Raw genomic sequence first — 23401 nt, forward strand, 5'->3', positions numbered from 1 at the left:
GAAATCGGTAATTAGATATTCTACAGGGTGTTCCATCAAAAGATCGTATTTTAGATTTTCAGTGGAATCAGGTATGAGAAATGGATAAATTTCTGTAAAGCATGAGCTAAGTTTGCAGTGGATTTGAAAATTCTATAGAGGTTTGAGAGTTGAAAAATCAATTTGAGCAGCTGAAATTTTGATTTTGAAAGTTTCAAAACAATATGTTTTTAAAATTTTTTGTTCAAAAATTGTGTTCCTGTTCAAATCAAAGGTAAAAAAATTCCCTAGTTAATTTTGATTTTCAACTAATTCTGGAAGTTAAAATTGAAGATTTTAAAGGTCCTCATGAATCCTCCTTCACATTCAAGAAAGTTTGGTTTAATTTAGGGTGTCACAGTCAGCTGGTTTTCGTAAAGCTACAAATACAATGTAGCTTCGACCTCGAGAAGATACATCACGTTTCCCAGCGGGCCATCGTGGACAATGCTGTACTAGTGCGGGCTAACATAACACTGGGTAAAATAATCGCTACGTCTTATGTTGATATTACCTACCTTATCGACACGAAATTTCAGTAATCTTCATATGTATTTTTTGATCAATAGGAGCATGGGAATGGAATAATTTCGAAATTGAGTTTATTTTCATCCAAATAGGTATCTGATTTTTGTGAAGTTTGATGTGGTACACCTAGAGATGTGCGGTGTGAAAAGTGAAAAGTGAAAAGTACTTTTCTTTCAATGAAAAGTTGAAAAGAAAAGTTCCTACTTTTCATTTCACTTTTCAGTTTTTACTAAAAAAAAAAAGCGAGTGACCAATCAATTTACTCATCAGAGATCACTGACCTCATTGATGAAGTCAAATATCAAGTTTCACTCTCTCCACTCCTCCCCTTCGCAGTCCACACCCATTTTTGATATTTTTCTCAACATTTTTTTCAAAACTGAAAAACCCAAAAATGTTAGAGGCTCTTGAGAGGCTCAAAACTACCACTATTCGATTAAGTAGGTGAAAAAATGATTTTGTTTTTTTGTGTGTTTTAAATAGGCATAAAATACATTAATTTGAAGCTCTTACAGAGAGCTTTAAAATGAGACTCACACGATTTACTTTTCACACTTTTCACAACTTTTCACACTTTTCAATGAACTTTTCACTTTTCATTTCACTAAAATTACTTTTCTGAAAAGTGCACATCTCTAGGTACACCCTGTAGAAATGAATGTATACAAAATCAGCCAAACCAGGGAAAAGAAATAGAGGCGAGACGAAGTGATGTGGGGAGGGGGGTCTGACTGAAATCAAATTTGAAAGAGGGAGTTGGAAGCAAAAATGTTGAATAATTTAACATTTTCAAAAACGATGATTTTATTCAATTTTACAAAAAATTTGAATCGTTCTACTGCAAGATTGATATACTGAAATCATAAATCCAAAATTCACACATTTTTTATTGCCTGTTTTTTTTTTTTTTTTTTTTTTTTAGAATTTTGGTTTGTGAAAATGAAATTTAAAAAGAGGCCAGACAGAACATAATTTTTGGAAAGCTTTAGAAAATTCATAATTTGTGAGGTACAAAAAAAGTTTTTAATGTGAGAAGTTTCAAAGCCAAAATTTTGTGTTTTTTGGAATTTTTGAATGAGTTTTCGTACCTTTTTTTCGATATTCCGCACTGTTTTGCACCGGTACTGACCCTGTATTAATTTAGTTGTGTTTATTAAATTTCTGAAGTCAATTTTTCATTCTTGAAAATTTAGCAGAAATGCTTTGAAAAAATTGACAACGAAAATTAAAAATGATAGTTTTTAGGAAATGATAATATTTTCAAAAATAGCCAATAGGAATAAAGATTTCGAAAATTGTTATTTTTTTAAAATGAAACAACGTTATTGTAAACGCGAGAAGTTAATTTTTTACCCTCCAACTTTGATTAGAGAAAAGAAAAGGAAAATGATCTATCTTGAACGAAGCGAGGATTTTTAAAAAGAACCAATTTTGCCAAAAATCAGAAATTGTTTCAGAATTTTCTGCGAAAAAGATGACATTTTTTTGATATTTTACAGGGTATCTAACAGGTAGTGAAAGTAGTGAAAGTAGTGAAAAAGTAGTGATCTAAAAAATGGGTGGTGAAAGTAGTGAAAAAGTTGTGAATTTAGTAAAAAAAAAAAAGGTAGTGAAAAAATTAAAAAATTCATTGATGCTTTGATTTGTATTTTTTTGATTGAAAATTCCTGTAAAAAATTTGACTTGGTTAATTTTGTGTGTGTGGGGGGGGAGGGGGAAGGCCAGTGGCGAGCTTTCTGAAAATTTGTCTGAAAAAATAAGTACCTAAGTAGTAAGTACCTACCTAATGAAAAAAATCAGTGAAAAATAACCATAAATTCAACTTTTTGTAATTTTCAATTATTATTGGGAGGAGGGGTCAATTTGATAATTTTATGACACTTCCTGCAGTTTTGTCAAATCGTCATTCATTTCCGATTAATTCTTGGTATTTTTGAATACCTAATAATTACATAAGCAGTCTATGCAAATTTCACCCGAATGAGACGTTTTCTCAATTTTTGGCCGTTTCCTGATGGTCTATCAATTTTCAATATTTTTGAGTGATTTTAACAATCAATTTTACAATTTTTATGATACTTTTATTTATTTGTAAATATTCATTTCTGGCTCTTGCTTTAGCCTTCGACCATTATTATTTCATATATCTGTTGGTTGATCAATAATTTTATAACTAACTAATCCACCTTAATTTTTCTTTGTTTCAGGTGAGTACAAATTTCCTTCCAAAAATGATAGAATAATATGAACTCGCTTAAGAGAATAAGTAAGTTATTTTACAATCCTTATGAAAAAAGTTACGTAAGTCACTTCTACACCTGTGTCCTTTCATTTTCAATGGCAAATCTAAAAAAGTTGTAAAATCGCGGAATTTGAAAATCAACTGAAATAATTCTCCAACAGGTTTGAATTGAGGTGATCTGATTTTCGGAATACGAATTTGGAAACAACAGATCAAATTTTTGAGTTCACAAACGATTTTGATTTTTAATGAATTTTTAAAAAATCAGACAGGTCAAAAATGGATAAAAATCAAAATTTTACAAAATGGACCGAGAAAGCTGAAATTTGGTGTGTGCCTAAATTTTGACCCACTGAATCGATTGGAAACGGTTTCGGACCATTTTGAGTGGTAGTTCTGGAGCACCCTAACAGATTTTCGAAACTTGGAATTTCCACAACATTTTATCTACCTACATAATTGAGTTGTTGAAATGAGATTTACTTAGTGTACCTCACTTTTGATATGCTGAGTCGATTGGAAATACAGTGTATCTAACAGGTAATGAAATCGGTTAGTGATTTTAAAAATGAGTGAAAAAGATGAAAAAATTCAAACGCGCAATCCAAAACCTTCAAATTATTGAAAAAATTGATTGAAATTAAAAAATATATACCTACTTTATATACAAATTTCCTTCCAATTTCAATTTTTTTGAAAAGTTTCCTGTGAAAAATTTGATAAAGGAGTGATTTAAAAAAAAACCTGTTAGATACCATGTTTTAGCAAAAGATGGGACTCCCTGGCAGTTTTTATACATTGATTTTTTTTTTTTGAAAAATATTTCAAGTAAAACAACGTTATTTTTGATGTGAGAAGTGAATTTTTCTACTCTCGAACTGTGGTCAAATAAGGGAAAAGAAAAATGATCTGGCCCAAGTGAAGCGAGGGCGAAAGCTTTTGAAATACAAGAATTAAAAACATTTATGGTTTTTGGTACAAGTCTTTGACTTCTCCCAGTTTACACAATTTCTTCTTCCCAACTTTTTCCAACTCATCCAACTTTTCTCAAAAATTCCGAATTTTTTCCTACATTTTTCAGACTGAGGGGAGCACTACCCCCCCCTCCCGTTTGACACGCCTCTGAAAAGAAATGTTTTGGAACGTATCAATATGGAAGCGTTAGTTCATTTGAAGGTATTACACGACACGTATACGATAAGGTTAGTCTGTCTCTATGTCTCGAACAATTTTTATTAAAAAAATTTCTAAAGCACTTTATATTTTCAAGTTTTCCAAAACGTAACCCTCCCAGTTTTAAATAATAACTCTTCGTTGATTTAATTATTCATTATTTTCATTTCATACAAATTGTAAAAAAAAAAAAAAAAAATGTATTTTCCATATTGTACTAGAATCAAATTTCATCAGTCTGTGCCAAGAGAAGCCGTCAAGCGACCACATTCATGGCTGAATGTGTTTCGTGTCATATACCTACCACCAATGTTCAGTGGCAGCAGAAAGGCAACGACCTCGTTATATCATCGTATTTTAATCACATAATATCGACGTTTTCGTAAAAATAGCTTTGGCAAAGTCAATATATTATAACGTGGTACTATCGCGATACACGTACATATTTTTCTCCAGCGATGAAAACTTATTTTGGTCTCCGCGCCGAATGCTGCAGAGCGTCGTCGTTCCATTCTCGACCAGGTACTTAAAATGTCACTTCGAACGTTGCAGGAAAAAAGGATTGGTGCGACTACGACGACGACGAATTCGACGAGATAAATTAGCTGTTATAAAGATTGACAGGCAAAAAATTGAAGAGATTTTCTCGCGAAATTTCAATTCAATATAAAATTGTTCTTCGTGGTTAACGCGCTAAGCGCAGCGTGTGAAACGAGCCACACGATTTCGATGACATTTATTCGCCACTGTAGACGCTACATTTTTTCTTCTTCGTTTTTTTTGGCATCCCTCGAAAAATTACGACCGTGTTTTATTGGCGAATTGATGAAAAAGTGTCAGTAGTACGACGTTAGCGGATGGGTGGCTTTTTTAATAAATGATGACTATTTCACCAGGTTACAGGAAGTTAAACGACGTTATCGTAGCGGCATTTCTAATATCGTCGTGCTATAACCTACTGCGTCGTCGCGTCGCTCCTGTGCTCGGAATAATTGTGAAAAAAATTTATCGTTCGCAGCGAATTTTATTATTGTTGTTGAAAAATATCAAGATGGTTTTAAAGTACCTACCTATAGTCTTTCTAGCTCGAGGTTTTGTCTCCGAATAACTCTTATGAGTACATGTAGAAAACTAGAACAAATTTTTCAAGTGCTGCTGCTGCTAATTTTTGCTCTTTTCTTTTCAACGTACGTACATAATATGTATTATGTACCTACATCTCGAGCTTCACGCGAGTAAAATTTTCCAGATGAGAATTTTTAACGCAATTTCACACTAAGGCGATGCGATGTTCATTTTAAATATTATAATGCATGTAACTCGTTGAAATTTTATGAAGCTTGTTTTAATTCGCCATAATTCTATTTCGGTGTGAAGCTAGAGCTCGAGTATCATCTTGAAAAATAACTATATTTTGCATAATTTGCCATTGTACTCGACTCGTTGGTTATACCCTTTTTCTATATTATTATTTTTTGTTTAGTTAAAAAACCGTAGGTGCCGCAAACTGAGATGACTTTGTGCGCTTTTTTTGTCATTGTGTCAAGGTCAATGACCTTGAGGAAAAATCAATGGGGTTTAACACGTTTGGAGAATGGAAAATCTTTGGGTAGTGTTTCTAGATTCCTTTTTAGAAGCTTGCTTCGAAATAACCTCAGAAGAAATGTTTCCTAATGATTATGAAGCTTGATCAAAAATTCGTGAATTTTGATAGAATTTGATCAATGTTTATCAAACTGCATACAATTTGTACAAAAATTTGATATAATTGTGCTTGGTAACATCAAAGTTTGATTAGGTTGGATCACAAGGGGTGGGCTTTACATTTTTTGAAAACTCCAACTCTTCATTAAATTCGGAGTTTTGCTCTTTTTCAAAAAGAGATCGAAAGGGCCGGAGAGTTGAAATTTTTTTCTGCAAAAGAGTTCTGAAGAATTGAAAAACTTTTCTAAAAAATCCTTTTGATTTCAATTTCACTATTATTACTTATTTGTTCAAACGAATGGAGCTGAAATCATACACATCAAAACTTCAAATTGTTTTCAAAGACCAATTGGGACGATTTTCAAGTGGGCATCTTGAACGTGTTTTATTATCAGATGAAAAATACAAACGACCAAAAATTTCTGCTAAACAAAACACATTTCAGGAGTCTGTTTGAAAATTGTCACTATTGTGAATGAACATCATCGATAGGAAGCCAATATCCAATTTGAACCGGTTCGAGTTCATTTCTGCACATTCTGAAGATATTCAAAAATCACACTAAAGACTCCAGAATGGCTAGAAAGTGTGAAATTAGGTCTGATGGAATCGATTTTAATCTTAAAATTACGCTTTGAAAAAAAGCACGTATAGATTCCAGGGAATTGCATATTCTGTGGGTTTTCAAAAATCCAATAAAAATCAAAAAATGTTGATCAGCAAAAATTGTGTTTGTAGGGGTTTCAGACTACGTTTTTTTAAAAAAAATCAAATCCTCGCTCTAATTTGAGATGAACATCTCGGATATTTTTTTTTTTTTTTTTTTGTAAGTGGGTAATTTGTATATAAATCTATAAATTGCACAAATGAAAAATTTTCTCTAATGTGAGCATCAATAAATTACTACATTTTTCCAATTTTTAATACATTTTTGAGGTCTTCTGAAGTTTTCTAAGTGAGCCACAATGTCTTTAAAACGTCGAAAAACTCACAAAATATGCATCTTGGAAATTTAATTTTTCCTAAAATTTTGAAATTAATGGGCCAAAAATAACTGGTACCTACGCACATGTAATTTTTAAAAAAATGTTATCTCAGAAGGAAACTTCTATAGCAAAGAAAATCCTCCAAGTTAGATCGAAAGAGCATTTATCCTGAGAAGGCAATAAGAATAACCAATATCTTAAGTATAGGTACCAAAAGTTTATTTTCGAATTTGTAAGCAATTAAACATTTTAAAAATTTAAAAAATTCAAATTTTTATTATTTTTCAACGATCCTGTACGAATACCTAGTTAGTCCATTTCAACCTTCCTATAATTCGAAAACAACCACTTTTGGGTCATTTCGGAGCCTTAAGCCAGCTTTAAATTTTCTTTCGAGAATTTAAAATAATTTTAGGTACTTAGATATTAAGTCAAAATTCGAGAATAGTTTGAGAAAAATCTCCAAACTTGGATAAAACATTTTTTTTTTTTTACATTTTTATCATTCTTCGAAATAAAATTCAGTATACTCATTTTTACAACGTTAGGCTGTTATTTTTCCACTTTTACTTGGTTTTCGAGATTATTGGGCTGGATTCTGTGAAAAAAAACCAGTAATTTCTTGAATTTTCACGTCAGTTGGCAAGAAATGTTATATGTACTTTGAGTGGGAGAATATCCTGAAAAATGTAGAGCCTCCTAACTCTACTTGGGTATTGAGGGCTGAGTTATGAAAGTGGAGTAGTTTTTGAATTGATTTTTTTTGGTAATTTTTTGGTACTATGTGATCTGTGTACATTGTACAACCTTGGTCACCTCCTCCCTTCTCTAAAATGGCACCATTCAAGTTTCCGAATCTCTCTAGGCCACGATAAGTGACTTTAAAATTGGTAGATCGCAAAAATTTCGATTTCCCATCCATTTCATGGAACTTTTCAACCATTCAAACTTACCTTTGGAGAAAAACGATGCTAGATTCGTACTCAGCTGGTCAAAATATCCAGATTGCCACATTTTTATCGTAATTTTGGTTTAATTTTTTCAAAAATCCACTAAAATAAGTGAAAAAATGAAATTCTGAAAATTTGATCAGAATGATCGAAAAAAAGACGTTCGTTCGGGTATTTCAATCTTCAGAGCCCGAATTCAATGTTCGCCTAGATTGACCTTGCACATAATTCTGCTTGTTTTTTAGTCACTTATTACTCTTTGAGGAAGAGATGGACACTGGACAGGAAGAGTGCTCTCTCTGTCATTAGGACCTGTAGAATTGTGGATTGTAGAACTTGTATCATAAAAATCAAACACCTCCTCGAATTGATGCATATTCGAACAAACCCGAGAAGACGAAATCATTGTCAGCTGAATTTTCGCAAAACAGATAAAGAACTTGCATACCAGCACCTAAGCCACTTACAATAACCCACATTGACCTTACCAAAATAGAAGCTCGTATAGGTATTACATAATCGCAATATGTCTACCTACTCCCACCGACACATTGTTGTTCAAAGGCAGGTGAGACATCTGTGGACATTTTTTCATTTCTTTCTTTTCTTCGTAAAAATCCCCGACAAAAAGAACCTAAACAGCTGGTCGTCGTGCGTCTTCTATGCACCAGACACCGTTCAATGGTGGCACGTGCCCTCATCTTTCTCTCTGTCTCTCCACGTCTGTCCGTATACTACACATACATAGGTACTATAACGTTAGACAGATGCGAACAAACAAGGTCTGTGTACGCAGAACGATGCTGCCTATTATGTTAATAAAATATCCTGCTGCGATACGCGATCAGCTGACTTGAAAACCCAGTGGTAGCCAAAGTATGCCTCTGTTCAGTCATCTTGATACCATCAACTGTGGCACATTTTAAGAATAAATAAATCAATCGCACGCGTGAAAAATCACCAAACGACGAACGTCGTTTGCCAACTGTGTCGAATTATTGGTAAATTCGAATTCCGCGTTAATGCATTTCAACGAAAAACGTCCATCTAATATACGAAGGGATATATGGATATAGTATACGTAATAGATTGATTGAAAATCCATTATTATCACGTATTGCGAACAAACGGTATATATCTTTACCTTAGGTTAAAAAAATCGAGATTTTATAACGAGAAATTGTCAGATTTTCGTAACGATGATCTATTCTCGCAACTTTACCTCCAAATTATCGTGTTTCGAAAGATGCCATACTTACTCGTATTTATTCGTCGAACGAACGCTTCAACAGCGTAATTTTCACACCCTTTCAAAGTCCATCGAGTTGAATAAAAAACCCATTATTTTTACTCTACGCGCTATTAAACGGCAAAGAAAAGTTTTTACAAGCTTTTGAGTTATATTATATGTATTTACGATTCGCAGTACATTTTTCGCGTCGAATCGTTACACATTTTAACCAGCAACGTATTCGCTGTTATATACGCGAGAAAGCTGTTTAATCCAATAAAAATCACGCGATAACAATAGTCGAATTATTTTCCCAGCTTTAGAAAATCAACGCGAATTCAAACACCGTAACTGTAAAGTATTCCCTCTTCCTTTTACCTGTCGAGAAATATTGTGTGAATTATTTTACAGCTCAAGTACAACTTGTTCGAAAGAAAAGAGGAAATAATACTTATTTTATACCCTCCCCCTTGCTCTCCTGCTCGTAATTTACTGTTGTCAGGGTGTCTAACAGGTACTGCAGGTACTGCAAGTACTGTAAAAGTACTGCATTGAAATCCTCGGTACTGCAAGTACTGTAAAGTACTGCATTTTGCCTGAAAAGTACTGCATTTTTTCTCAAACTCATTTCATTTTTGGCGAAAATTGTGCTTAAAATGGTTAAAAACCACTATTTTTAAAACAAAATTCCACAAACTTTTTTTTCGCCCTCGCTTTGCTCGGGCAATATTTTGATTTTCTTTTCATATTTCTGAATTTTAAAAAAACTCATAAAAATCACATTATGTTTGGTCAGTTTTCATCTATGTGTATACCTTTCAATTTTTCCAACGGACCATCCTACCCAAAGTTGTCAAATTATAAAAAGTCAGCAAATTTGCCCAAATGTGCTGATCGTGTTGGGACTCGTCAATGTCAATAAATTTTGAACATTTTTAGTCTTAATAAAGAGGTTTAATTACCAACTTTTGTGAGACTTGAATAGCACATTTTAAGAATTTTTCGCCCTCGCTTCGCTCGGGCTGAATGCAGTTTCTCTTTTTCTGAATTTCTAGGTCTATTGGTTTTTCTTTTACAAAATCAAACTTTCTAAAAATCCATCATTCAAACTCAAAAAGATGTTTAAATCCAAAAATAAACTGCTCACATGAAAAAAATTTTTGTTATTGCTCGAAATACGAAAATTTTGAGAGCTTATGCCCTTACTTCGTTCGGGCTTTTTTGCTTTTCTTTTTTGGAACTGAAATTTATTTTAAAAAATTGTTAAAATTCTGAAATTTTTAAGCCAAAAAAATCAATCTCTTCCCATAAAAAACCGTGTTCTTTCATTTATCAAAACAGGAATTTTCAAAAGTTTCTGCCCTCGCTAATACGCTCGGGCTACTTTCTTGTTTGCTTTTATGGTTATTATTTTATTTTTTTATTGAAAAATGAAAACGATTTTTTTTCAGTCATGATAGGCTATGAATATATACCCTAATTATTGTAATTACAAATTATAAATTCAACTATTCGGATTTCTTCATAATTTTAGCGTTTGAAATTTCAAGTTTTTGCTGCCAAGTGGCAAATTGATGTTTGAAAACTCCTGAAAAAATGGAATTCATCTTTTTTAAAAAATTGTTTGAACCTCAAGATATGATAGCTGAAACTGAAAACTGAAAACTGAAAACAAACTGAAATTAACAAGTTTTTCCATGTAAACTAAAAAATTACTGCTTAATTCCAACTGTTTCAAAAAGATTTTTTTTTGGGGGGGGGGGTGTAAGCTGGATTAAAAAAACAAGGTACTGCAAAAAGTACTGCAAAAGTACTGCATTTCTTCCGAGAAATTTTGTTAGACACCCTGGTTGTGATGCTAGAGCCTCACATTTTACATAAAGTACTCTGGATATGGGACCCTCCTTTCGAAAAATAAGAAAAATGTCAGTTTTTAGAAGCTCCTCCCCCTCACACTTTATGATTGAGATTGGATTGCAGGTTTTTCTCATGAAATTATACCTGTCCTAAAAACCGATTAGAATAATTTTATGAATTTTTTAGTGTCGATGGGAAGCCTTTGTATTTGTGATTTTTTTTACGAAAGAATAAATTTTGGTTTTCCAACTTCATTGGGTGTAAGTTTTTGGAAATTTCGACTTTCAAAAATCTGCTGGAGGCTCCAGAATTTTTTCAAACGCCTTGAAACCGTTTCCAATCGGTTTGACGTGTCGAATTATAGGGTACAGTCTGGCTTCCTCTATTCGATCCTCTGGGATGACTTTTTTCTTGAAAGAGACATCCTAAGGAACATTTTAAAGCAAACATTCCAAAAAAAGTTGGCCTTACTAACAAAATGGCGGCCATTTTGATTAACGAGTCAGCCGAAATCGCAGATTTTGCTTTCCAACATAGGACTCGCACGAAATTTTTTGAACTGGACAAAACTAGATCGAAAGAGCATGCAAAAATTCATCACTAGCCAAAATTTCAAGTGCTAAAGTGCATTTTTCGATTTTTGGTGAATTTTTGAAAATTAAAGCCAAAAATGAGGTAAAAAAATCAAAATTTTACTAAATTGACGTAGAAAGCTGAAATTTGGGATATAGCCTACTACAGTAAGAATTGAAAAAAAAAATTTTTTATGTTCTGGGGAGTCGAAATGCAAATTTTCGCAACAATCGGCCCACGTTTGGAGGATTTGTGCCATATTTTGAAATTTGAGTAAGGCTTGAGCTGGAAAAATCAACTCTTTTCACCTTGAACAAATTTGTTAAGAAACGTGATAAATTTAATAGTGATAACTTATTCTTCAATATCATTAATAATTCATACTCGGGTGGTTTTTGCAACATTTTTTCCAAAAAATTCAAAAAAATCGAAAAAATTGATTTTGGGAAATTTTGATTATTGGACTTGGCAATCTTGAATGTGATGATTCTGGGAAAAAATATCATGTTATGTTGGCACTCATGGGGGCCAAAAGTGGTGCAAGTTTCACGGACCTACAAATTTTAGATCGCCTGATACTCGTACATTCAAATGCCTTTCCTGTAAAATTTACGTTTTGGACACTAGATTGGTTTTCTCGTAACAGATCACATTTTTGGCTTAAATTTTTGATTTTCGAGAATTCACTACAAATCGAAAAATGCAGTTTAGCACTTGATATTTTGGCTGGTGATGAATTTTTGCATGCTCTTTCGATCTAGTTTTGTCCACCTGTCAATCAATTGTTGGTCTTTATCAAGTATTCAAAATGAGAGAGTAACTTATGCACTACTTTGATCTAACATAAAAGCTTTACTGCTTCGGAGCTGTTCAAAGAATGAGAAATTCAACCTCAAAAGAACTCCCCAATACAAAAACCAGTCAGCCTTTATCAACATTGCAAAAAACCTTTGAATTATCAAAAATACTCGTATAAAATTTACGTAGCATACAAACGAGAATAGAATACACCGGTAATGAACAATGCATTGCATAGGCATATGTACGTTGATTTTGATTTTCCGGTCAACAAGCCAAGTACACGATATAAAATGTCAACAAAACCTCACCGCCGCCGCCGCACACGACGTACCTCCTCAATGCTGATTGCTCTTAGAATAGTTTAGATGTTGTTATTACCTGACCAAAGAGAATTAGATACACAGAACGTGAGCATTATGATAATTACGACACGATTCGCACTTGTGCCATGCTTTGCATCTACTGTAGAAAGGTGAGCCATTGAACATTCTAACGTAACACAGGGCGAATATTACGTACGCTCGTAGTATAGTATCAATCGTTCGGTTAATTGAAGAAGATATACGAGCGCAAAAGCGACTATAATTAGGTATTAATTTTTCGTCACATAATGCGATAATTTGGCAAACGTTAATGGAAGTTCAAATAGAACGGTCCGGCTCGGCCAGTTTATAAGGTTTTCAACAAAGTACTCTATTTGCATAACCTCTGCCCCTTGGTGTATCTAATCAACGATAGCAGAACGGTGTGGTCTTCCGGCTCTTGGGCGATTTTGTCGTCATTACGGGGGAGTGTTTTTTTATTTTGGAAAAAAATACTCTCGTACATGTTCGTGGTCGTATTATACAGTTGATACGAGAATGATAAATGTGACCGAAGACGTGACACATTATCATCAAACCTCTTCAAATCTTTCAATTTTCATGTTTAAATGGCATCCAGCCAGAGTGAAACGTTTGAACAAGTACACAAAATGTTACATCTCGACATAAATTTCGTAACAACGATCACAGCACGCGTCTCATGTCAAAAATTAGAAACATTTTATTTCGAGGTGGTTTTTTCCCCCTTATTTTAATTAACATTGCATCGACTCGTAGTAGTATACGTTTCAAAGGTACGTCAAGGTTACTTTTTCTTATGTAGCCTGGTTTGAATTTTACCAAAGCATTCGCGCGAACTATGCGTCCGTGTTAATCGAAAATTCCTCTAAAAGGTGATTTCGACGTTCTCATCGCGACATGGCGCTGAAATTTAAATTAAACGTCGACATCAAAACGTGTTACAACGAGATCAAAGTAAACAAATTTTTTTAAAAATTTCCGCATTGCTTTCAACTATTTTCTCCACAGTTTTCTATCTCACTCTAAGGTCAAACAAAAACGATCAAATTCTAATTAACACGCTGTCGTCGTATAGTTTTGAACCGAAATATGTCGAAATTCAGGTCACTAGAGTATGTTGGCTTTATTTTTATACGTAGACTTACAAGATCAATGTGGGCAATTGTAACGTGCAAGGGACTTCGTGGAAGGTGAAAATTCAAAGCTTGAGCATTATTCATTAAATTATCGTCAACCAGATAAAAAAAATGGAAAAATGTCACAAAATCTATGGCACCTTTAATAAAAGACTGCCAGGAATGGATCAAAAATATTGGTCAAAAGCACTTTTTCAAAAAAATAAAAAATGAATTTGAAAAAAAAAGTTGAAATTTTTTTTTCAAATTCATTTTTTATTTTATTTGTTTTGAAAAGTGCTTTTGACCAATGTTTTTGATCCATTTTAGAAAAAAATCCTCACATATTGTTGTGTTTTGTGCTGGAAAAGTCACATTTGAGCTTTTTTGAAATTTTCATTTTCTATGCTTAGTAAATTTTTTTTTCAAAAGCTCAACTTTTTTGTTATTCTGCCAATTGGGCAAGGCGCCCTATCACACTCTTCTAAGCAATTCAGCAATATTTTAGAGCATTTATACGTTTCTCAATTTTTGTTTTTGTCACCAATGTGTTCATTCAAAAGTGAAGCATTGGCCCCCATATTTTATTCCAACTTTTGTCAAAAAATGTTCCCCAAAATAGGGTGAGATGTTTATCCGAAGTATGCTTTCACTCATTCAATTGCATCGAATGAAACCACATCATACAGTTCCAAAATTGACCCAATAAGATTTTTTGGTTTTTCTGAGTTGGAGTACAATTGAATAAATAAGCACATCATTTCCGAAATGGTTTTAAGGGTGGAGGGGGGGGGCGAACTGTGAGTCAAAGTGAAACTTGTGTTGATCTACTCGTAATTTAAGATATCGAAAGCATTTTTACATCGAATTTCAAGATTCATCTGGGACTTAAGGGTTAAAAATGCAAACTTCATCCTCTTAGATCAAAAGCCCTTTCACAAAGTTCCAAAACATCCCAAAAATGCTTCTAATTTTTTCAAGTCTTGTTTTAATTGAGGATGATGATTGATGAGGGTTGTTTTTTTTCTGAATTTTCAACAATTCAATTTTCAACTTGATGTGGTCTCGAATGATGAATTTTTTGAGGAGCTTTTGACCGGCCAAAAAAGCTCATAATATTGATTTTCTAATTTTTTAAAGCAGGTATTTCAAAAATTGAAAAAAAAACCGAAAAAAAAATGTTCTAACTAGAAAACAGAGTTGCCATTATGAGGCATATTCCAGATTTAATGTAACGTGATTTTGACTTGATATATTGTAATATGAAAAATTATTAATTTTCAATAAACTAATCCAAAATTGTATTTTTTCTTGTTTCAGGTGAGTACAATTTTTCACAGCAAGAACACTAGAATATGAATCCAGTCACTCAAACTCAAATATTTGTACAAGAATAAGTGAGTCAGTTTATGATTTCTGAAAGAATCACGTATTGTTTGGTGATTAATTTTGATATGTTTTTAAAAAATTCGAAAATTTAGTTTTTTTAATAAACATTTCTTGGGAAATTCGATACTTAAACCCAGAAAAATTGAAAAATTTTTCAAAGGTATGAGAGTACAATAATATTTTACAGAAGTGGAAGGTGACGTTTGTTGATCGTAAAAATCAATGCCCATTTGCAATATTTTACAATTTTTCATTAAAGCCCACAATAGTAAAGACAGTTGGCAAATAGCAAATTTTTGATTGCAAAGTGCAGGTTTTGAATTTTTTATGAATCAAAAAAATTGTGGAAATTCAAGTTTGCAAGAATGCATTTGAGAATTGTTATGAATTTTATTTTGTTCAAATTTTATCAAATCTGATAATTGACACTTTGTAAAATTCCCTCGTTGAAGAAATCGAAAAATTATTTCAAAACTATCTCGCACAACGATACACTTATGTATTTCAATTATTGCTCCCAAAGTATCCGTAATTTTGAAACTCTACGTTTTGATAAGACCCAAAAAAAACTTCGAACTAACACAAATTTATAAATACGTAATGTAACCGGTCTCCAACGTGCTTTTTAATTATTAAAACCAAAAGTCACAGTCGTCGAGTTATTCCATTCACCAGACTAGTATCTAATCCATTTAGTATACGTATCTTTAAAGCTGGAAAAAATTCAGCATTCTTTAAGAAATTTTTGTACAGTTACTACGAAGCAAAGGTACACTTAAGAGTGCTGTTCGCGACTTTGGTAGTTTTTCATTGAAAACAATACAATCGAGGATCGAGAATATAAAATTAAAGTCATCTCTGTGTATTTTTTGAGCGGTTTCGCTTAATAGAATGACCTATACGAGACTATAACTATACATACGAGTATTATACACGATGCAATGTTTAAAAATTAGAAAACCTATCACGTTTTATTTTTAGCTAATAGTTTAAAAATAAGCACGAGCTAATGCACGTCTTTCCTTTCAACTCGACAGGTAAGTTATATAGCTATAGTTACTCACGTGGTAGCCCTATATCTGTGTGGATTTATTCACCTGTGTATTTTGTTCGTTCATCGTGGAAAAAGATACACCTCTATCTCTACCTGAGCATTATAACGAGTATAATGTTAACCCGGTTGGAAATTTGGTAGATACCATTTATTAAATGTCGGGCGTAGGCTTGCCCATTATTGAGTTTCTTTTTTGAAAATTTTCCAAACGTTGGTCGAATTTTAATGCTAGAAAATAATAGTGTCGTGGAAAGTTTTGCGGTTGCGAGAATTCTTTCTTGACTGGAATTTTTTTTTTTTCGTTGGTCTTTACGAGGGAGGAATCCCAGCTGGTGGAAAATTTTTTGAACCAGACAAAGTTGAATTGAAAGAATGTGTAAAAATATATGTATCATTAGTCAAAATTTCGATTGCCGAAGTGCATTTGATTTTTAGCCATTTTTTTTGTAAAACGTGGGTTCAAAAATTTGGAAAAATCAAAATTTCACCAAATTTACTTAGAAAGCTGAAATTTGGTTTGTAGGTACTTACCCTATTTTCGACTCTTCGCTTCGAATTAATGGGAAACAACTTTGAACATTTTTTTTAGTGGTTCAGGAGCCTCGAGCAGATGTTTAGAAGTTGAAATTTCCTTACAAAATTTCACCTTATGAATAAAGTTGGAAAGCTATGATTTACAAATAGGTTACACCCTAATTTCAACATGCTGAGTTGATTGGAAATGGTTTCAAGTAGTTCTTCAGAATTTGGCCGCATTTTGAAAATTCCAGATTTTAAAAAAGTACCATAAAAACTCTCCTAAATAACGTTGGCACCATTTTCAAATAAACCTAATTTGCGACAGTTTTTATGACACTTTTTCGGTATCAGGAATTTCTAAAATAGGGTTAAGAGGCTCCAGAACGGTTTGAAACCCCCTTCAATCGACTCAGCATAATGTAAATTTTAGCTTTTTAAGTTCGATGGACAAGATTAAATAGAAATTTCAACTTTTTAAAATCTGCTGGAGGCTTCAAAACTGCTCAAAACGATTTGAAACTCTTTGTAATCGATTTGGGCTATCGGAAATTAAATAAGATACATACCAAATTTCAGCCTTCTAGCTTAATTTGGAAACATTTTAATTTTATGACCCAAATTTGATTTTCATAAATTCACCAAAAAAAAAAAAAAAACGGAAAATGCGTTTTACTTTAGAGCCTTTGATTTCGACTGGTACTTTTTATTTGCTTTTTCGGTTGTGAAAATTGGCCAAAAATTTGGAAAATAAAATCTATGAGAATTCCAAAGAATAAGACTTGGAAAAAATCAAGAAATCCTCAACAATAAAGTTCTAAATAAAACCATCAAGTAACAAAGTCCCGAAAAACTCACAAAAACTCAAAAAAAAACTGTAAACAGCCAGGGGAATTTTACAAAAATTTAAGCAGAAAAAAATACAAAAATTTGGGGCTACATTGGGAGAAAATTTTACAAAAAATCTCGAAAATTCAGTTTCGCCGAAATCAAGAATAATTTGAACTTGAAAAAAAGTTGTTCAAAGGGAGAGGAGGAGAAGGAAAAGAGATAAAGAGAGGGATTAACAAATGAAAGATATCAAGATCCAGAAAAATCCACCAAAAAAGGTGAAAATAAAAAAAAAAAAAACAAAATCATAAAATCTTGAAGAAGCTTCCCTCTCTTCTCGAAAAAAAAACATCAAAATTTAAAGGAAATCATGATTTTTGGAAGAAGAAAAATCACAATTCCACAAAAATGTGAGCAAAAAAATCACTTCTTTTTTTGAAGCACAAAACTCAAAAAAAAAAAACTGTTAAAATAAACAAAATGCAGAAACTTCGCCACAATTCAAAAAGAGAAAAAAAATGGAAATTCCGAGAAAATCATCGAAAAACATTAAAAAAGAGAACTCGCAAAAATTCAAAAAAATTGTACCCGTCAGAATATAGGGGAAAATCTACAAATATTCAAAAGAAAACTCACCAAATCGGGGGAAAAAATTCACAATATTCAAGAAATCAATGTTTTTTAAATTCACTTTCATCCAAAAAAAAGAAACGATCAAAATTTTGAAAAAATTTAAATTCTCGTGGCCATTTTTCAGCACCACAAACACCACCCAAAATAGTAAAGAAAAAGCTTTCAAATGACTTAAACTCCGAAGCAAGCACTTTCTCATATTTTTGTTTTTTATTACCGAACTTTCTTTTCTTTTCGATATCTTAGAAGGGCAGTTTTTAGCTTTTAGCAGGTCATCCGATCCTTTCTTCCACTCTTGTTGTATGTTTCTGAATATATTACGATCGAGGAAAAGCTCACATAAATAAAATAAACGCTCGAGTATCGAAAAAAAAAATGTCCTTAATACCGATATCGCTTAAGAATATTCCGTATAACGAACACCATCATCAAAAAGTAATCATCTCTGTGAAACTTAGCCGGATACATTTTCGATTATTTATCATTATTGAATAAAAATAGATAAACCATACGAGTATCTATTTAGCATTATACTTCGCTTAATAGGTACAGTACGTACATAATTTAACGTTGAATTTTTTACATTTTCCTAAGCTTAATGATACGTAGGTACTGGTAACTTTCAAATCATGTTAAATTTTTAATGTGAATTTTTCGGCGAATACATTAATTTTAAAAAGAAACCCATCCTTTATACCATACAAGGGTCAATTTGTAGCTTCAAAACTGACTATAATACAGTAATTTTTGAGCTCTTCATAACGACTCATAGTCAGAAAAAAAGTGATGCCCCTCGCATAGGCATGGTCGTATCATTAATTAAATAAATTAATGCCCGCCAAATTCAACTATGTATAATCGATTCCTCGTCAAACTGCGCCATTTTCAAAACACGTAAAACGTGGAAAAACCCCCAACCACTCGAAAATTTCTACAAATCCGAAACAATACGTCGACCGATGTAAAAAGCACTCGATAATTCGCGACCTAGCCGCAAGCGATCTCGTCAATATCGTCTTTCGATAAGTTCTCCTACAAGGTCTCGAGTACCCTCGACCAAGCTCGTTCAAAAAGCATCTTCATTAATTCACACAGACTCCTCGAATACTGCTTCTCCATCTTGTATCCTTCCAAGTCTCTACACAAACGAAACGATGAAACGACGCGTCATCAACTGCATAAAAATACCGTTTGCAAAATGCAACCGCAGCGAAATCTCCTCACATCTCCTGACTCGTACACCATACCATCAAAAAAACGCAACTTCGCTATGTGTACGAGAATAAAAGCACCGAAGTTGAAAGAAAAAAAAAGAAAGAAAAACTTAAATTTGAATTGAGTCGCAAGTTAAAAGTACTTCCATCCTATAAGTGACCCATTGAGAAAAGTTAATGGTGTTTGCTGCTACCAGATAAGAGTGTGGTACGGTGGCATGGCATAGCGTGGCGTGGGTAGAATGATATTGATTATTTAAGGGGTAAGTTGGCAGTGCGTACAACTTTCGTGTTCTCTGTGTATTCGTACAGAGCTGAAAAAGAGAAAGAAAATGCCGTATCAAACCAATGCATCATAACCTTGCTCGTATACAATTTTCCTAATTTTATTTCGCCCCGAAAAAGTGTAACGCGAATTTTATAAACATTTATGCTAAAACACGTTCTTCTGCAGCCACCGGAGTTACTCTTGTATACTTAAGTATTGCGTATATTTATACCTAAGTATACACGTATAAGGTTGACGTATGCATACCGTAATACATGTACACATTTTAAACCTAATGTAAAACCGACAGATGCTTTTTAAAATATATTTCAACTTGTACTTATGTGAAAATATACTTACGAATTTATTCGTAAACCGAAGTGATACCGAGAAAAAAGAATTATCATATAATATATGATGCTGTATAATATATTATTACTCGAGCACGTTGAAAAAATTTTCCATCTCATGACAGTGAGAGAATTCTTCTATGTGAAAATTTTCCCTTCAAAATATGTAGGTACCTACCCCTGAAGAAACGAACTCCCATTTTGAAAAAAATTCCAGACAGAGTATCGTCGTAACCTCGTATCTGTTTCCGTTCAACCAGCCTATCGAGAAATGCATCAATCTGCAATACTATTAGTACGTGAAAGGGGTTTTAAAAACCATAATCGTGTGTTTTGAAATTGGAAACCGACAACGTTATCTACTTTGGCGAACACTGTTCATCGTGTTTGAAAAATACATCTATATAAAAATAGGCGAAAATGTTTTAGATGTCGTCGTTTTCAACTCTCTTTCTTTTCTGTGTTTCGTTTCGTGACCGTCGTCATCGTATATACAAGACAGAATTAAAGGCACCAAAAACTTGGCCGAAAACTCGACACGAAAATTTTCAAACTTGCCGCACAATTCTCGAAAGGATCCAGTCGAAAAACGTTCTTTGCTTTTAACACGATACGTGCCGTATACGGTTGGTAAATCGACAACCAATCCCTCGAGTCATTAAGTATTTCGAATTCTATAAAATTATAACATTTCGTACAGCTCAGGCGAAAGCCAAGTTGTACTGATACTATAACACTGATAAGGTACACTATGCCTAAGGGTACTAATTTTCATTTAATCACGTCGAGTTATTATTTCAACGGAAAACTCGCCTTCGCCAGTCGCCGTTGGAAAATATTTTCCTTACGAATACACGACCCAAGCAATTTTCCTACCCAAATCGAATAGCATTTCTTATAATTCTAGCTCGTTTTCTTTCCATTTCCTCGAATGATATTTCATTCCGATAGACTTCCAACCTCGATAACAGTAAAAAGCAAAAAGCACGAGTTCGGTCACTTAATAAAAATAACAAATCGACCAAAAACAACGGGAAAACAAATCGCGCTATGCTCGTAAAGACCAATCGAACCGATTCTAAAAGCAAGTAGGGAAAAAAGTTGCCATACGGTGAGTTTCTCCGTCGTCGTTGGTATATATAGTTGTTCCAATATTCGTCGCAGGGGGGAGGGGCACCTTGAGAAGTAAAGGGATTTTGTAATTTACCGTATAGGAACATTTTCCAAAGAATTTATTTATGTTTTGGGTCATTAGTTCGACTAGATATTTCATATTTTGCGAATTATTTCTGTATCAGAGATGGTATACCTATTTAGGCCATTTTGTTTGAGGAAGACTGGACGGAAATAGGTACTCTCAGTTTAAGAAAATTCCAGAGTTTACTCTATTATGACATTTTCCTCTGCTCCATTTCAGTAAGGTAAAGTACCAGTTGTGGATAGGGGTCCCAGTTGTGGAAAATCCCAGCAAATGCATTTTTCTAAAATTATCAGTTTTGCTTTCTGCCCAAAAGTCACATTTCTTGCCAGAATTCGAAAAAACTGTTGTTTTTTTTTAGCAAAAAAAAACTCCAAAAAGTGTTCCTTTTTTTCAAAAATTGCATAAAAGTCTTGGTTTTTTGCCAAAAAATGCTAGAAAGCCTTTTTTTTGGTTAAAATTTCCAAAGTGTATGGGTTTTGCCAAAAGTTATCCCAAAAATTGACTATACTTAAGTCTCGATTTCTTTGTAGAATTATTACCAAAAAAATCCTGCTTTTTGCAAAAATTGTCAAAATATCGCTTTTTGCCAAAAATTGCAAAATGTCTCGTTTCTTGCCAAAAATTGGTAAAAATTGTGGTTCTTTTGCAAAAAATATCCAAAAAAAAGTTTCACTTTTTCACCAAAAAATTTCCCAAACGTCTCATTTAAATCGCATTTAGGCCAAAAATGAGGGAAAAAATGAAGATTTTACCAAATTGACCAAGAAAGCTGAAATTTGGGATATACCCTATTTTCGACATGCCAAATCGATTGGAAACGGTTTCAATCCGTGTTGAGCAGTTCTGGAGACTCCAGCAGATTTTTGAAACTCGAAATTCCCACAAAATTCCATCAAATTGGAGTTGTAAAGCTGAAATTTATTCTAAAAACTAATTTCAATACGCTACGAAGTACTGCAGGTGAATTTCAAGTCGTTTTGGAGCCTCCAGCGACGTTTTGAAAATTCCTGAAGCCTCCAGCAGATTTTTGAAACATTAAATGTTCACAAAATTTCATTAAATAGAGATGGAAAGCTGTTTACTCTACACTCCAATTTTAACACCCTCTGAAGACGACTTCAGGTGGGTTCAAGTCATTTTAGAGCCTCCAGCGACTTTTTTGAAAATTACTGGAGCCTCCAGTAGATTTTTGGAACTTGAAATTTCCCAAAATTTCATCAAACTGAGATGGAGAGTCGAAATTCATCCTGCAAACTAATTTCAATACGCTACGAAGTTGACTGCTGGTGGATTTCAAGTCGTTTTTGAGTCTCCAGCGACTTTTTGAAAGGTTGCATTTCGTTTTTTTTGGAAAATTGAAATTTCCTAAAAGTAGCAGGAAGCTTCAAAAGCATTTGAAACCAACATGTAGTCTGCGAAGTAAATTTCAGCTTGCCAACTCCATTTGATAAAGTAATGTTGGGAAAATTTCAAGTTCCAAAAATCTACTGGAGGCTCCAGTAATTTTCAAAAAAGTCGCTGGAGGCTCTAAAATGACTCCTTAGAGTGTCCCCTTTAAGAAAAAAGTTGTCCCGGAGGATCGGCGGGGGGGGGATGCAATTACTCCTATGGTCATATGCCGGACTATCACTCTTTTCCAAAAAATTTACAGATTTTTTTGTGGAAATTTCCAAATGGACCCATATCTTTGCTAAAATTGTTGAAGTCTAAATTTCTGAGAAAAATCGCAAAAAGTATTTGGGTCTCGTTTTGCCAAGTGTGATTCATCGCGTCATTTGCTTTATTGTGTTCCTGTAATAAACTAATTTCTTTTCTGATTTGTGTTTGTTTTGTTCATTTGATTAAGGCATGATTTTGTTCAGAAACCGATGTTTTTTGTTATTGCTAATTTTCAATTTTGGTTTGCTTATACGTACCTACTTATCTACCATGAATACTCAAAATTCTATCCCTAATTTTCAATATCAAATTCAGCTTTGAAAAAATCCACCTTAAAAGTGCACTAAGCGAATAACGACTCGGTTACAATTATAAATTATTTGTACCTACCTAGTACCTAACTACCTACGTACGCGGCCGAGACAATAAGAGCTGAATTTCTCGCGGCATCGCTGAACACGCAAATATACGAGTACAACAAAAAGCGAGGATTTTCTCTATGTAGTAGGTTAGGTTGAGTTTAGCCGGGTAGGAAATTATATCCGAATTAAGTTATTCGCTATAGTGTATAGTGTCTTGAAGAGGTTTTTATTTTTCTGCTATAGTCTACCAAAAGGGATGAAAACGAGGACTAGTGGAGTGGGTCGAAGGACGATGAGGAAACAAAAGCAGTAGAGAAAACAACCGACGAGTGCTATCACGCGAAATTCAAAGATTCGCTATACTCGCCATAGCATTTGCGCTCAGTATTTTCTTAATTAAGT

At 33.4% G+C, this 23401-nt stretch overlaps 1 protein-coding gene across 4 annotated transcripts in view; it reads left to right on the forward strand.

Annotated features, from left to right (window-relative positions):
• LOC135846045 (RNA-binding protein Musashi homolog 2-like) overlaps window positions 1–23401 on the forward strand; it is a 211567-nt gene that overhangs the window by 50392 nt on the left and 137774 nt on the right. For 2 of the 4 annotated variants that reach the window (XM_065365011.1, XM_065365013.1), the window contains exon 2: window positions 14843–14919. The exons of the other annotated variants lie outside the window; for them this stretch is intronic. The gene's annotated coding sequence lies outside the window, so the exon portion shown is untranslated. The remainder of the gene's footprint in view (window positions 1–14842; window positions 14920–23401) is intronic. 4 annotated transcript variants of the gene reach the window in all.

This window comes from Planococcus citri, chromosome 4 (assembly GCF_950023065.1).
Source record: "Planococcus citri chromosome 4, ihPlaCitr1.1, whole genome shotgun sequence".
Taxonomy (NCBI): domain Eukaryota; kingdom Metazoa; phylum Arthropoda; class Insecta; order Hemiptera; family Pseudococcidae; genus Planococcus; species Planococcus citri.